Source organism: Xiphias gladius, chromosome 15 (assembly GCF_016859285.1).
Source record: "Xiphias gladius isolate SHS-SW01 ecotype Sanya breed wild chromosome 15, ASM1685928v1, whole genome shotgun sequence".
Taxonomy (NCBI): domain Eukaryota; kingdom Metazoa; phylum Chordata; class Actinopteri; order Istiophoriformes; family Xiphiidae; genus Xiphias; species Xiphias gladius.
Genome location: NC_053414.1, coordinates 31299149 through 31315910, shown reverse-complemented (window position 1 = coordinate 31315910; position 16762 = coordinate 31299149). Strand labels below are relative to the sequence as shown.

The window sequence follows — 16762 nt, the reverse complement described above, 5'->3', positions numbered from 1 at the left end:
CCCTCAAAAATTTGAATAATTTCGGATAAATATAATAATAACAATAATAATAATTAAAGCTGCAAGCAGCGTTGATCTGGTTGTCACACCATTGTGCACATTGGGGGTGCTAGCAAGATGCCAGTTGACACACCTTTGCACTTTTGTGACCATTAGAGACTGCGACAGTAATATGTTATTTACTGCATAGCAGCAGACATGACATATTGTAAATTTTCTATTAATTCCTGTGTCCAGAATGTGGCACCAGACAACATGCACCAGACATGCATTATGTTGTTGTATATCGAGTGTAGATAAGATCATGAAACTATGCGGCTTTATTCCTGTTGCCAGTAGGTGGTGCTATTAATATGATTCAATATGGGCTGTAGATGTCGTCAGGCCGGGACTCTTATCAACCATGTGAAGTTTAGGAAAGATCTGATTATGTGCATTCAAGTTTCTGTTTCTCTTTTCATGCCAAAACGTTGAAATTCGCCACCCCACAAGGAAACGCCATTCAATGAAAACTCATTGAATAGTTTTCCAATAATGCATCATCAAGGTCTTAATGCTTTTCTGACCACATCTGAGGAGGATCCGGTCATCTCGCTAGGAGGAGTACGTCAAAGTATAAAACATGTAATTTCCTGTTGCCAGTAGGTGGCGATGTGAATACAACTGAATATGGGCTTTTAGATAATTTCAGGCCAGGCCTCTTGTCAAACATGTAAAATCTGGGGCAGATTGGACAATGTATATTTGAGTGACAACAACTTCCTCTTTCATGGCAAAACATCGGAATTCGCCATGTTGCCACTGACATGTCATTCAACCATGGCATATGATATCGATCTAATTTATTCTCTAAGAGGAGTTTGTCAGCTGTAAATTGCAAAAACAGTGCCCGAATTGCACAGTAAATTCAAAATGGCTGATTGGGTTTAGGGTATAGCTCCAACAGGCTTTTTTGTAAGTCTTGGGATGTTACATGTGGCTACCAAATTTCATACATGCAGGTGAAATGGAGTATATTAAAGTATAAATCATGTCATTTCCTGTTGCCAGTAGGTGGTGCTATTAGTATGACTGAATATTAGCATGTTGATGTCTTCAGGCCAAGATTCGTATCAAACATGAAGGGCTATTTGATTGAAATTTTGTAGGGGGCACTATCGAACCATTTTTCCACACTGAATCCTGAGACCCATTTCAGATATCAATTTCCGCCACTTCTGACGTAATTACCGGATTGAGTGACTTCTTGAGCATCCCTAGCACCTAAGCAACAACTTCTGGTTTCATTGTGAAACACTTAAATTTGCAACGCCATCAAGTCCATACCGTTCGATGAACAGTCACAATTTCTACAATAAAGCATTATCAAGGATTTCCTGACCACTATTGAGGTGGATGTGGTCAACCTGCTAGGAGGACTACATCAGAGTATAAAACGTCATTTCCAATCCCTGATCATCTTTGCACGTCTCTGCATCAAGGCAGGCTTGAGCCCCCTGTCTATTGAACTGAGACTTGACAAGCTTCACAACAAAGTATAATCAAGTAAATGGTCTGAACTTATATAGCGCTTTTCTAGTCTTATCGACCGCTCAAAGCGCTTGTACATTCCTGCCACATTCACACACACATTCATACAGCGCTCTTTTCTATACAAACAGCATTATCTACACATACACACATATACCCACACACACACAACCACACACACACACCGATGATACATCGGGGAGATTTGGGGTTCAGTATCTTGCCCAAGGACACTTCAACATGCAGACTGGAGGAGCCGGGGATCAAACCAACGACCTTCCAGTTAGTGGACAATCCATTCTACCTCCTTAGCCGAAGCCGCCCCATAATCAAGGTCTTAAGGCTTTTCTGACCTTATGTGAAATGGATCTTGTCAACCTGCTAGGAGGAGCATAACAAAGTATAACACGTTATTTCAGGTTGCCAGTAGTTGGCGCTATGACTATGGATGAATATTGGCATGTAGATTTCTTCAGGCCAAGTCTCTTAACAAAATTTGAAGTCTGGGTCAGATTTAACAACGTATATCTGAGTAACAGTAACCTCCTGTCTCATAGCAAAACATCGAAAATCACTGTACCACCACAAGAACGACAGTCGATGAAAACTCACAGTCTTCACAATAAAGCCTCATCAAGGTCTTAAGGCTTTTCTGATTACATTTGAAGTGGCGATAGTCAACCCTCTAGGAGCAGTACATTAAAGTATAGAAACACTAATTTCCTGTTGCCAGTAGCTTGCTCTTTGAGTATACCGGAATATTGGCATGCAGATTTCCTCAGGCTGGGAGAATGGGGCAGATTGGACAATGTATATTTGAGTTACAACAACTTCATGTTTCAAAGTAGGACATTGAAGTTTGCCATGCCGCCAGGCCTAAAGGAACTATATATAAGGTGAACAGAATTGGTCCAAGCACAAAACCTTGTTGAACTCCGTGACTAACTTTTGAGTATATGGAGGATTTATCGTTGACATGCACAAACTGAAATTGATCTGATAAATAGGACCTACACCAGCTTAGTGCGGTTTCTTTAATGCCAATTAAATTTTCTAGTCTCTGTAATAGGATATGATGGTCATTGGTATCAAATGCAGTACTAAGGTCTAACAAGACAAGTACATAGACAAGTCCATTGTCCGATGCAATTAGAAGGTCATCTTCTAACTTTCACCAGTCCTGTCTCTGTGCTATGATGCACTCTAAATCCTGACTGAAAATCCTCAAATAAAATATTGTTCAGCAGAAAGCCACACAAGTAATTGGTGACTGCTTTCTCAAGGATCTTAGAGAGAAAGGGAAGGTTAGATATAGGTCTATAGTTGGCTAGAATATATGGATCAAGAATAAGCTTTTTAAGAGGAGGTAATTAATTACAGCTACTTAGTGGACTGTGTTACATAGCCTGTTAATAAAGACAGATTGATCATATCTAATAAAGAAGTACTAACTAAGGGTTAAAATTCCTTACGTAGCGTAGTTGGGATGGGGTATAGGAGACAGGTTGATGGTTTAGATCAAGAAATCACTGAATTTAGTGAAGGTTGATGGGAAAAAAACAACCTAAATATATATCAGGTTTTACCGCTGTTACAGCTGTTTCTACAGCAGGTTCTTGTGTTTGAAGATAAATCAGTTCTGGTTGCCTCAACTAGAACCGTCTGTATCACAGTCAGCAGTTTATGTTTATCACACACAAACACTTCATCATAATCAGGTAGGCATTTGGACATGCAGACTTCCGATCCAACTTTTAGCTACCATAACTCAGAACACACACACACAAACACACACAGAGACACACACACACACACACACACACACACATACCAGAGGTACATACTTGAGTAGAGATATAACGTTCATATGCTTTTTTGCACCATTATCATTATTATGTGTTTTTGTTGTAATATGTTCTATAGTTTGCTTCTGTATTACCCTGCTGGTGTGTTTGTTTATTACTGTTCTGGGTCTAGATGGCAATTGTAACTGTCTTTGACACAAATTTTGTATAATCCTGCAAAACCCAATAAAAAAAGTTTAAAAAAAATGTGTGTGAACACAGCCCACAACAGACAGGCAAACACCAGAGTTGCAGAACTAGATTTGAACCAGTGACCTTGCTGTCAAAGTTCACTTGTCTAGATCACTAGTCCATCTGGACAAGACAGCTTGACACACTGGAACTAAACATTAATTGAGTTCTACACACAGAGAGAGTGAATAACCTAATGACCTGTAAACCATTGTACTGGTAATCAGTAAGTCATAATGAGTGTAGAAAAGCGCACCTTAGTTTATTGGCTTCATATACTTTACCTTTAATGCCCAGTCAACAGCAGCAGAAGTCACAGGATAGAGTGGACAAGTGGCATTCAGCAGAGGTCTCCCTCTAGATTGGAACTTTGGAACTTGTGGTTCATAATCATCAGGATATGATCTTAGCGTATACAGGCTTTTCAGGTCAATTTTAACGTCATCCATAATATTTTTTTTTATAACAACCCAATCTTTATTATTTACCTAAGGGTCAAACCAGTTTTGTGTTTGTTGGCAGCCAAAAGCTAAATAACACTGAGAATAATAAGGTAATTTTAGTCTGCCTTTTAGGCTTGAACTCATCAGCCTGAAATATATATATATAGATATATATATATATATATATGGTATGATATGGTTAAGGTTTTGTTTTGTAACTTGTTTTGGCTCGATTAATGTGATAAGATGATTTTATGTCTGATAAAACGAACATAAAGACATTGGAAAATAGTCATGTTTTATGTTTGTTTTCTGATAGTTATTCCTTTTATATTGCTAGTGGATCTTATTTTTATGAGATTAAACAATAGTGCGGATGCTGGCAGCCCTTTTTATAGTCTCTATGTAGATGGTCTTTACATTGGTTGATTTGTCCTCACTGATGCTTTTGGAATAGTCTTTAAAAAATGAATTGAGTGAATAAAATTGTAATCAAACCCATATTGTTTTACAATGTTAAACATAAATGATCACTCTAGTCTCTCAAAATCTTTTTCAGTGTCCAAAGTAGAGACAGCTGCTGAGTGGTGGATATTTTGCATATGCATAATAATGTTAAACAATTTTCTGGTATTATCAGATGAATATCGTTTTTTCATGAAACCTGTTTGATCTGTGTGAACCAAATTTTTGCATCATGAGTGTTAATCTTCCTGCTAGTATTTATGCTAGAATCTTGTCGTCAAGGTTGGCTAAGGAAATTGGGCAGTAGCTACTGCATAATATTGGATCATTATCTTTTTTATGGAGTAATGTGATGTAGTAGCTACTTAAACATGGGAGAGAAAGATCCATTGTCTAAAGACGTTAGATATGTTTCTAAAAGTATTGGGTATTTTAGTAGAATATTTTTTATGTAAGAACTGATTACTTCTTGAAATTCTGTAAATGTTATTGGTTTTTCCAATTGAGTTTTTTCTTCCTCAGGTAAGCAGGGTAAGTTAATTTCCTTGAAAAAATGATTTTCATAATATGATACAATTGTAGAGATGATCTTTTCAGGATCTGTGGTAGTCAAGTGATTTGCAGTCCTGATACTGTATTTATAAATTTTTGTCATTTCCTTTTTCAACCTTTTGCCAGCCTATTCACTGCTTTCAGAAAAAAATTAATTTGCTCTATTTAGGTTATACTAAATTGTATTTCAAATTATATCAGCGCATCTTAATTGTAATTTACATAATTTAGCTAACATTTCATTATCGCATTTGTTTGACAATGAGTTTTAAAAGGGTTAAATTTCGTACAACAGTTTCCTGCAAAAAATTTTCTTTCAATATACTGCCTTTTCTGATTAACTCCCCACTAAGGCATCATTTTTTAGTTTCCCACCCCATTGGAAAATTGGATATGGAACCCATTTGATTGCATAAAGGTGTGGATGTATTGTAGTATTTGTTGTTTAATATTAGGAAATTTGAATAAAGAGTCATTAAGCTTTCAATATTTATATTTCACCTTCCTTGGCAGTAAGCTGAGGACAGCTTGAACAGGGGCATGATCAGCAATAACTATTGGGTGTATTTGTATATTAATATATTTATTCATACATAATGGTTTACGAACAACTGGCAACAGGGTCAGAAAAAAAATCAATTCTTGAAAATTTCAATTCTTGAAAATTGCATCTATTGGACTAAAATTTATCATCTCTGATCATCAGATGCAATACACACCAGATGTTGACTAAACTGAATGTCTGCATTAACATGAGTAATGCAAAGGCAGACTTGCATGCAGACAGTGCATATATGTTTAAGAGGGTTATATTATTTTACTCCAAGATACCATTGATTAAAATAAACCTACCAGATTGGTTACCTAGTAATTTAGTGTTTTGTCTAACTATGTCTGTCTGTATTCAGATTTTCTCGAGAACCGCTTATCCGATCAACCTCAAATTCGCAGGTATATTGCTGAGGACCCAAGGAAGTGCAGTGTTGACTGTCAAGTTTTTTGGATGAGCATCAAACATCGCTTTTCTACATATTACTTGACGTGAAGGTTAAAGGCGGAGCTACACTACAAGGGCAGTGTAGCGCCCAGACAATTTCCTGCGCGCATATTTAGGATTTGAAAGGTGGACCTCAACTGCGGCAGCACTTTCTACACCGTCACCCAGACACTATCAGAGCGTACCAGAGCAGCCAACTACAGCAGTAACAAATGAGACTGACTGACCACACACACTGCGGCCCGGAAAGAATTCCTAGTAATCAGCCCCCACCGACAGGCACATTTTGAACAGACACTGCACTAGTTAAATAGAATAGCAACTCCACAGCTTTTGGAAGATTCACCAGCACCGTATACTTGACCTACCCAATCCATTAGGAGATGCTGCAAATTTTCTGCTTTCGTGTGTGTGTCTTGAGGAAAGACAATATTTGCTGAATACTGCTTTAACTGCTTCAGAGTTTCGCCCCATTTACGTGGTTGCTGATACCATTTACATTCTAAGTGCTACACGAAGGCAACTGGACTTGAAGACGTTTCACCTTTCATCCAAAAAGCTTCTTAAGTTCCGAACTGGTGAAATGTCTTCAAGAACCTCAAGCAAGTTCAGTTGTCTTCATATAGCACTTAGAAACACCATGACCTGCATGACTAAGAATCTTTACAGACATTCCAGGTTGTGACATAGTTTTTGACTGTTCATATGTGTAATTATGTCAGTTAGCTACTCTAAGAAAAAAAAATGAAAGAAATGGAGAGGATGGAGAAGGTTGATCCCTTTAGCTCTCTGCGCTTCTCCATGACAGTAAGCTTCATCTTGTATTCAGTAAACCTGGGCACAATGGGATGTCTCTTCTTGGTTTGCCCTTTGGGTTTGATGTGCCCAATTCTGTGCACTCCTGCATCCACAGGGTCTCTTTCAGGAATGTTTTACCCAGTTGTTCTTTCTCCTTCTAACATTCCATGTACCATTATGCTGTCTCCCATGCTTCTGCATTGTATACCAAGTAACTCATTTGACATTTTTGAGTTTTCCTCCTGAAGCTCTCTTGTTAGTTGCTTTAGGTTGTTAACCTCTATCCTTAGTGATACAGTTTTTTTTCCTGGTACTTCAAGTACAAGTACAAGTTTTTGAACTCCATAGATTGTGTAAGTTTTTCAATGACAGTCATTAATTTTTGCAAAGGCGAGCATCTGCAATTGCTCGCTCATCATTGCAATCAATTGGAAGATATCGCTGAGGCCTGTAGTTATTTCTTTGTAATCATGTTCACTGGAGCTTAGCAAGAGCCTGCATTGATTGCTGTGTCTCTTGTTATCTCATTTCATTTCACTTGCCATTCTGTCATAATACACATTGATGAAAGACTCCAGACCTCCGAAATCTTTGAGAGAGCCTTCTTCTGTTGATTCCAGGTTGATGGACTGGATTCAATTGTTGATCAGACCAACTTTAGCATATTAGAAAAAAAAAAAAAAAAAGGAGCTCTTTAAAAGTAAGGTTTTAGTTAGCAACCATGTCTCTAAGAGGATACAGCATGTGAGCATTCTCAGTGCCGGCCTAGAGGCAAACATTTTCAGCTCAGTATGTCACTATGCTATTAGTTCTTTCGGGACTTTATTATGTGGTGTAGTAAACATTCAGCCTCAAGTGGCTGTCCCAATACTAACTGCATACAGTATTTATTATACACTCATTTTCATAGTATACTGTTTTTGCAATTTGATTACAAGAAATTGGTGTACTTCACCATCAATCAAACTGCTACTCTGGCATGTGACTACCACTTCCACTTAACAAAGAGTAAACAAAACGTTTTTCCGAAGATTTAACGATTTTTTTCTTTAAGGTGCTTTCCAAGATCACCCTGAAGCTGTTCGAGGAACAAGCTACTTCCTTGTGCACTGCATTGTGGGACAATACTGTCCATTAACTGCACATTTTTACAGTGCATACTGACAGTTTTGACTATACGGTGCATTCAGGAAGTATTCTGACTCCTTCACTTTTTTCACGTTATGTTGCAGCCTTATGCTAAAATTGTTTTATTTAATTTTTCCACTCATCAATCTACACTCAAAACCCCATACTGACAAAGCAAAAACAGAATTTTAGAAATTTTTGCAAATTTATTACAAAGGAAAAATTGAAATATTACACTGACATAAGAATTCAGACCCTTTGCTATGACACTTGAAATTTAGCTCGGGTGCCTCCCATTTCTCTTGATCATCTTTGAGATGTTTCTACACCTTGATTGGAGTCCACCTGTGGTAAATTAAATTGATTGGAAATTATTTGGAAAGGCACACACCTGTCTATATAAGGTCTCACAGCTGACAATATATATCATAGCAAAAAAACTAAGTCACAAGGTTGAATGAACTGCCTGCAGACCTCAGAGACAGGATTGTGTTTAGGCAAAGACCTGGGGAAGGCTACAAAAATATTCTGCTGCATTGAAGAGAACTGACCAAAAACTCGATGGTCACTCTGGCTGAACTTCAGAGGTCCTGTGTGAAGATGGGAGAAACTTCCAGGAGGGCAACCACCACTGCAGCAGTCCACTGATTGCAGCTTTATGGTAGAGTTATCAGATGGAAACCTATCCTCAATAAAAGAAACAGGAACCCCAAGCTTGGAGTTTACAAAAGAGCACCTGAAGGACTCTGACTGGGAAAAACAAGATTTGCTGCTCTGATGAAACCAAGATTGAACTATTTAGCCTCAATTCTAAGAATCATGTCTGGAGGAAAGCCATCGCTCATAACCTGCTCTAAAACATCCCAACGGTGAAACATCGTGGTGGCAGTATCATGCTGTGGGGTGTTTTTCAGTGTCAGGGATAGTGAGACGGGTCGGGAAAAACGAATATAAACGATTTTAGCATAAGGCTACAATATAAAAATATGAAAAAATGAAGGGGTCTGAATACTTTATGAATGCACTGTTCTTCATTTTGTTACTTCTCCCGTGTCAACACATTCCATGGTCTATAGTGCTGTGAATTGGTATGAAGTATTGAATTTGGACAGTGTTAATCATCATGGACACATACTGTACATACTTTTCCCCAATGTATTCTGACATCCAATCAAGGTGTAAAAATCCTATTTAATCATAACAGCTACCCCTGTTATCTTGTAAATGGGTTTAAGTAAATGGTGTTATTCATCCATTGCAGTAGATCAAGCAGATATGACTGTCGTCTGCTGCAGTCAGTCACTCGAGATAACTGAGGAGGCTAGTGTATGTACAGTATGGTTAAATATGACCTAAAGTGAGTGTTGTCTTTCTTTAATACCACTGCCAATGTGATCTTTGACTTTCAGTACCACCGAAAACGCACTAAAGAACAAAAACAGTTGGGAATACACCAACCCAATAGCCAACAATAAGCCAACCTGACACAGTGTAGGCACCAATACTGACCCTATCAAGTGGCTGAGATATCGGCCCTGAAATCACTGTGCCACATTAAACAGTTTCTTTGTGAGTGTCATAAAACACAATGCAGCTGTAAAAGAATGTTACCTAAATAAGATATAACCTTGAGTTTTTGATATTATGATACAGTAAATCAGGAAGTAAACAAGAATATGAATGTGACAACATATTCTATGGCAGCTTTTGGTATTGACAGTGGCAAACTGAATTCAGAGCCAAAAAAAGTCCCACAAGAATTTTCAACTAACCTGCACCCTAACTACCAACTTATTCAATTTATCTAAGACAATACAACTTTCCTTTTTTTTTTTTAATTTACTTTTACTGGAACGAATGGCAGGATTCTTAATAAATTCTTGCACTAACAAGCTATCTGACTTTAGAAAGAGGACCTGCCTTTTCCATCAGTCCAGTCAGACAGTCTGCACCTGTCTGCGTTTCTGCTGCTCTGGCCGCTCCCTTTCTATTTTGAGGTAGTGCTGGATTTTAATTTAGCAGAACTGCACCACTAATGTTTCTCAAGCTATGCTGCTCTGTATAGAACAGTTTAGAGCTGCAACAATAAATCGATTACTTGATTAGTCAATTGACAGAAAATTAATTTGACAAAGGAAAGCTTCTCTCTGCTTTCCTGCCATCTGTCGTTCGTCAGCTTCTCCGTTTTTTTACTACATCCTGCTGACGTGCTGAGGTAAGCGTATTGCCAGCTTCTGTGTGACTGGTAGTGAGTTTTGCTGCTCTGCCTTTACCCAGTTAATTTTGCTATTTTCTTCATTATACCGGCTATTTACCCGCTGTACATTTAAACGTACATTTGTTCTGATCAAGTAGCCTTAGTTCTCTCCTTGATTTAGCTATTATCTCACTACTTCACAGTTGTTTACATGCTTTTCAAATCGGCCAGTTACTTTAGCTTTGCAGTTAGTGATGACTTCTCTCCTGCTCTCTTGGTGTGTCTTATGTTTAGTTATTCCTCTGCCTCATTTAGCGATAATGGCACATGTAATAAATATAGTTTATTTGCAGTGATGGAGGCGAGGCTCAGTCAATTGGAAGCACGGCTCCACACCATGGAAACCAAATTGTTAGCCACGGTAGTTAGCCAGCCCCCAGTAGCCGATGCAAAATTCACCCCCTCCTGCCCTTAACCGGCACCGACTTATCTTCAAACACAGGCACTTTAGAAACAGCTGTGCAACCTGATGTATACTTAGACATTTCCTCTCCCATCGACCTTTGCCAACTCACTTCAGCTATGTCTTCATCTAAACCATCAACTTGTCTCTTACACCCCATCCCAACTAGGCTGCTTAAGGAAGTTTTATCCTTAGTTAGCACCTCTCTACTAGATATAATCAATGTGTCTTCATTAACAGGCTATGTACTGCAGTCCTGTTAAAACAGCTGTAATTAAACTATTTAAAAAGCCTACTCTTGATCCGTATGTTTCAGCCAACTATAGACCCATATCTAACCTTCCCTTTCTTTCTGAGATCCTTCAGAAAGCTGTTACCAACCAGTTGTGTGACTTTTTAAATCATAATAGTTTATTTGAGGATTTTCAGTCAGGATTTTGAGTGCATCATAGCACCGAGGCAGCACCGCTGAAAGTTACAAATGACCTCACTGCATTGGACAAAGGACTTGTCTCTGTACTTCTCTTGTTAGATTAGTGCTGCATTTGGTACCATTGACCATCATATCTTATTACAGAGACTGGGACATTTAATTGGCTTTAAAGGAACCGCTCTAAGCTGGTTTAGGTCCTATTTATCAGATCAATTACAGTTTGTGCATGTTAAAGATAAATCCTCCATATATTCAAAAGTTAGTCATGGAGTTCCACAATGTTCTGTGGTTGGACCAGTTCTGTTCACCTTTATACATGCTTCCTTTAGGCAATATTATTAGGAAACCCTCCATAAACTACCATTGCTATGCTGATGATACCCAAATGTATTTATCAATGAAGCCTGGTGAAACCAATCAGTTAGCTAAACTTCAAGCATGCCTTAAAGGCATAAAGACCTGGTTGACCAGCAAATTTCTGCTGGTAAACTAAGACAAAATGTTTAAGTTATTCTGTTCCATAAAGTTATTCTGCTTGGCCCCCAGCATCTCAGACACACATTATCTAATGATATAGTTACTCTAGATGGTATTGCCCTGGCCTCCAGCACCACTGTTAGGAATCTCGGAGTTCTCTTTGATCAGGATATGTCCTTTAACTCTCACATAAAACGAACTTCAAAGACTGCCTTTTTTCACCTATGTAACCTTGCAAAAATCAGGCACATCCTTTCTCAAAAAGATGCAGAAAAACTAATCCATGTTTTTTTTACTTCTTGGATGGAATATTGCAATTCCTTATTATCATACTGTCCCAACAGTGGTCCGGGAGGAAGACACCCTCTTCACATTTAAAGTAGACTTAAATCCTTCCTTTTTGATAAAGCTTACTGTTAGGGTTGGCTCAGGCTTGGCTTCAACCGACCCCTAATTATGCTGCTATTGCCTAGACTGCTGGGTGACTTCCCATGATGCACCAAGCTCCTTTTCTCCTCCCCTTCCTCTCCATCTGCACACATTCATAAGGCATCAATGCTCGTTACTAACTTGACTTCTTTTCTCTCCCATAGTTTTGTGCTTTCTCGTCTCTCTCCTCTCTCTTCCTGTCACTTTCTGCAGGTATTTCTGCCCCTGCTGCTAGAGAGTCTGGATCCGTGACTGCAAACCACCTACTGCCCCCATGATCCCTCTCAAGACCCAATGCTTCAAATATTATGATTATCAACTATTATTATATTTAGTTTTATTAGTATAATTATCCACCCTAGTATTATTATTATTAGTTTTATTATTAATCTCATTATTGTTACACATCTTTGTTACACGTCTACTGTGCTATGCCTTTTCCTTGCCACTGTTGCCCAGTGCTTGCTCATGGGGGAATGTTGGTTCTATGAATATAACTATAATGAGTACAGTCTAGACCTGCTCTACATGAAAAGTGCCCTGAGTTAACCTCTGTTATGATTAGGCGCTATATAAATATAATTGAATTGAATTGAATAGAAATTTAATGGCAACTATTTGATAGTCAAATATTGGTTTTTGTCATTTTTTTAAAGCGAAAATTTCAAATAATTACTGTATCTAGCTTCTTAAAAGTGAGGATTTGATGCCCTTCTTTGTTATCCATGTTAGTAAAGTGAATACCTTTGGATCGTGGACAGTTGGTCTGATAAAACGCAATTTACAAAAGACAAAAGATGTTACCTTGGTCTTTGGGAAATTATAATGGGCATTCTTCACTATTTCCTGGCATTTTATAGATCAAATAATTAATTAAAAAAAACAATCTTGAGATTAATCAATATATAAAATAATCATTTCACTAAGATATGATGATGTCGTTCAATTCTTGTCTCAAATGATAAGACCATTTTATAGTCTGGGTAAATTTAATTTTCAGTTAATGTTCAACATTTCAGTTCAATGTTTCCAGTTTTGTAAATATTTTATGACTCATTAATGTTAGATCTAGCTGTTTTAATTATTCATGTAAATATTAGAAGCACGCCAAAGATATATGCTGTTTGCACACAGACTTTATTTTATGTACGTAGAAAGGCATTGGCTTATGAAAACAGGCCATTCCGTAGGCGATGTGCTAAGGAGGACAGTTGATGGTTACAATGCCACAAACATAAAGGCGTTATCTGATTAGTCATGTAAGAACTCTTTCTGTTGTGCAAAGAGATAGACACGGAAAGAATATCATGTTCAAGAATATCTTGTAATACACCCTTACTGGGTGTCAGTTGAATAAGATAAAAACTATACATTCAGAACGAGCTACACGTGAGGGAGTGCAGGGTTTCTTCCTGTTTAGGACGCTGTCTCTCGCAGCTGGTGGAAGCCTATGGAACAAAGGAGGGACCAACCTATCCGCCAGCCAAGGAAGCGCTAAGCCTAAACCACGGCGCCTCCCCAACGTTCTTGACCAATCAGATGGATGCACATTCCCATTGAAAACCCTGTGTAACGTTAAGACGGACACTCTTTTCTAGGAAGTTGGCTACAGCGAACTGCTTGCAGACTGTGGTTTTCTGAATGGAAAAGATCCATGTACATGCTCAATTTGATTCTCTGGTTTTTAATAAATTGTTAAACTGAGAAATAACTCATCTCCTGGACTCTCTTCCCAAATCAACGAACGCGCTGACATTAACCTGACACATGCAACATTATAAAGAATATTACTGGAGTGTAGTTTAATACAAATGTCATGTTCAATACCACATCCATCTGGCAGCTTTTTAATATGTAGTGTGCTGTATCATTAATCATATGAAAGGATATGAATTACAGACAGAGCTGCAGCAGGAAAGCTTTGGACATACGTAATGACATATTATCTAACTGGTTAAAATCTGGGACTCCCAATGCATCACTTTTCTGACAGGCCAATGAATTTAAATTTAATGTTAATGAAAAGAATAAATATCCTCTCAGCTTAAGTTTGGCGGGAGATTATGTGGAGATCTGTGTAGTCACTGTGTTAGGAGGTCCACTTATTACAACTGATATTTCCGACAGCAATTGAAAGCCTCACAGGCACAAGCCCTGAGGGGTGGGGGGCGCAAGGGAGGAATCCCCTCCCTGCTAGACCTGACGGTATGTCAGATAAAAATGAAGAAAAGAAAGGACGGAGCCATTGAGCAGTATGGCCTTTTGTAACCACGAACTTACAGGAGTCTTGTACCTGTGATATGACGGCTTTAGAAAAGTGTGTGGAACAGCTGTGAAGCGTTTAGTAGGAGAAATCGAGAGGTGTGGCCGCGTGCAGAGATAGTACATTTAAAAAAAACAGTCACACCCCTCCATTAATACAACACACAGTAGTTCAACTTTAGAGGCGTTGTAGAGCTCGTGCTGAGAGGAGAACACAGACAACAGGACGGCAGGAAGGCGTCTCCGCTCAGTCCACATCAGGCTAATCATTCCGCTGCAGTTCAACGTGTTATGTGACCATTTCTAATCCTCTAGAGTAACTGGCTTCATCCTTTCACTTCCTCCACATATGCATGAAGCCAGTGAAATGCCCCAGCAGTCAGACGCACATTTGAATATCAGTTCTTACTGTGGACCATTAGGAACAAAATGTGAATTTGGGCCTTGCAAAGCCGAATCTCCCCGCCCCCACTCACATTAAAGCCTTTAGTCTGTGGCACTTACCTTTTGTGTAAACGGACCGTCTCTTGAGAGGTAGGACCACACTTACAGGTTAGTATCTCTGAAATCACTGCTGCATTAGATAATTTTCTCAGACCGGATGAGGGTGGAGGAGCGTACGAGAAGTGCTGCCTTCAGGTTCCTGTAGGAAATATCCAGAGTCAAATCGGAAAATTTCAGGGTTTGATGTGGTGAAGACTTAAGCACATCACCTTCACAACACCTTCATCCCATATTTATTTAGGTCTCCTTTTATTATGGTAAAAACGCAGACATAATTGTACTTTATCTCAGGAGTTCTAGGGTGATACATGTGCAAGGGAAGGTGGTGGAGCGTAACTAAGTAGGCTTTACTGTAGTACAGTACGTGAACACAGATTTGAGGTACTTGTACATCACCTGAATATTTCCATTTCATGCAGATTTATACTTCTACTCCACCACATTTCAGAGGGAAATATTGTACTTTTTACTACACTACATTTATCTAATAACTCTAGTCACTAGTTAGTTACATTAGATTTAGATTAGATTTTTAGATTAAGATTTTACATGTAAAAGATACAAAACAGAACGGTAAAATGTCTATGATGTGTAAGTAGAGGCAGGTGGAGAAGTTAAGGTGAGGTTTTATGGAACAGTAATTAATTATTTTATTTATTTATTTATTCAACCTTAATCCAACCAGGACGACTCTTGAGATACATGAACTGTTTTACAATAGAGACCTGGCAATGTAAAATAAGTATCACATACTTACATAAGAAGACACATCAGTAAATTACAGTATCCACATAAAACAAAAGAGGATCTGAGAGACATGAGAGGTCAGACTTGACTATTTAAAACAATTACATTCCTCTTGAAAAATATTTGGACTATGATGTTTGTATTCCTGCACGTAAATCACAAACGCTACAATTATTATCAATATCACCTATTTTAATAAACATTATTGGGATAATATGTACAATCCTGAAAGAGATTTCTTTAACATCAGTAGTAATTAGATATGGTAAGTTTTTCCCATGAAAATTAAATTCATTCCAATTATTCCATATTCAAGTATACAATGTGAAAAGATACATCTTCTAGATGGAGGACCTGGGGTCATTGGGTGTTTCGGGTCTCACAACATAAGACACCCTAACCCAGGTGACTCAGCTGGCCCCAACTTGCATCCCAGCAGCAACCATCCACGGATCAGCCCTCTTGATTCAAAGCTACCTGGTGGCTTTCTCTGCCGCTTAGCTCGTGGATTGGATGGTCCGTTTCTTTGCCGCCCCTGTGATGCCAAATCAGTTTAGGACTTTGCAGAGTGAATGTCCTGCAAAGCCTCTGCAGCCCACCTCTATGGGTTCATAGTGCCTCTTCCAGCCTCTCTCCTGGGACTTCTCCACTAGTTCCTGATACTTTGCACATTTCCTCTCATGGGTTTCTTCCATACAGTCTTCCCAGGGCACTGTGAGTTCCACGATGATCCGTCATCCTGTCACATAGACGTGATAATCATGTCTGATCAGAGTGATGTTGTTATGATCTGCTTGCCCAGATAAACATGCAGCTGCCAGTCAGAGGCCTTATAGAGGAGGCCTTACCTGGCTTTTAGCTGTGGAAGGGCTTCCTCTCCAGCTTTGACAAGGGTGATTGACTTCTTTGGGGCATGGTGGTGTTTGCTGGTGCTGATGGCCTTGGCTATACTGTCAGAAACTGTCTTGAGCACTTGGTCATGGCGCCAACAATAGCGGCCTTCCCCAAGGGCCTTTGGGCAGCTACTAAGAAGATGTTCTAAGGATCCTCTTTCAGAGCAGAGAGGGCAGGATGGTGTCTCGCTCTTGCCCCAGACATGAGGGTTTGCTGGGCTTGGTAGAGCATCATAGACAGCTTGGACAAGGAACTTGACACGATGGAAGTCTGCCTCTGAAATAATATACAAAAACCGACTGGACTGATGGCGGAGTTAGCTGGATCAGAAGAATCTACATACAAAAGATGACGTTATATTTCTGAGAAGTATTACAGCCCCTGTGGGGGGTGACCAGGAGAATTTA

The 16762-nt window shown here is 38.9% G+C and overlaps 1 protein-coding gene across 1 annotated transcript in view; it reads right to left on the bottom strand.

The window, feature by feature from the left end:
• wu:fc21g02 overlaps positions 1 to 14831 on the bottom strand; it is a 50711-nt gene extending 35880 nt beyond the window's left edge. Inside the window, exon 1 of the mRNA XM_040146217.1 lies at positions 14715 to 14831. The gene's annotated coding sequence lies outside the window, so the exon portion shown is untranslated. The remainder of the gene's footprint in view (positions 1 to 14714) is intronic.
• Between the last annotated feature and the right edge of the window lie 1931 nt (positions 14832 to 16762).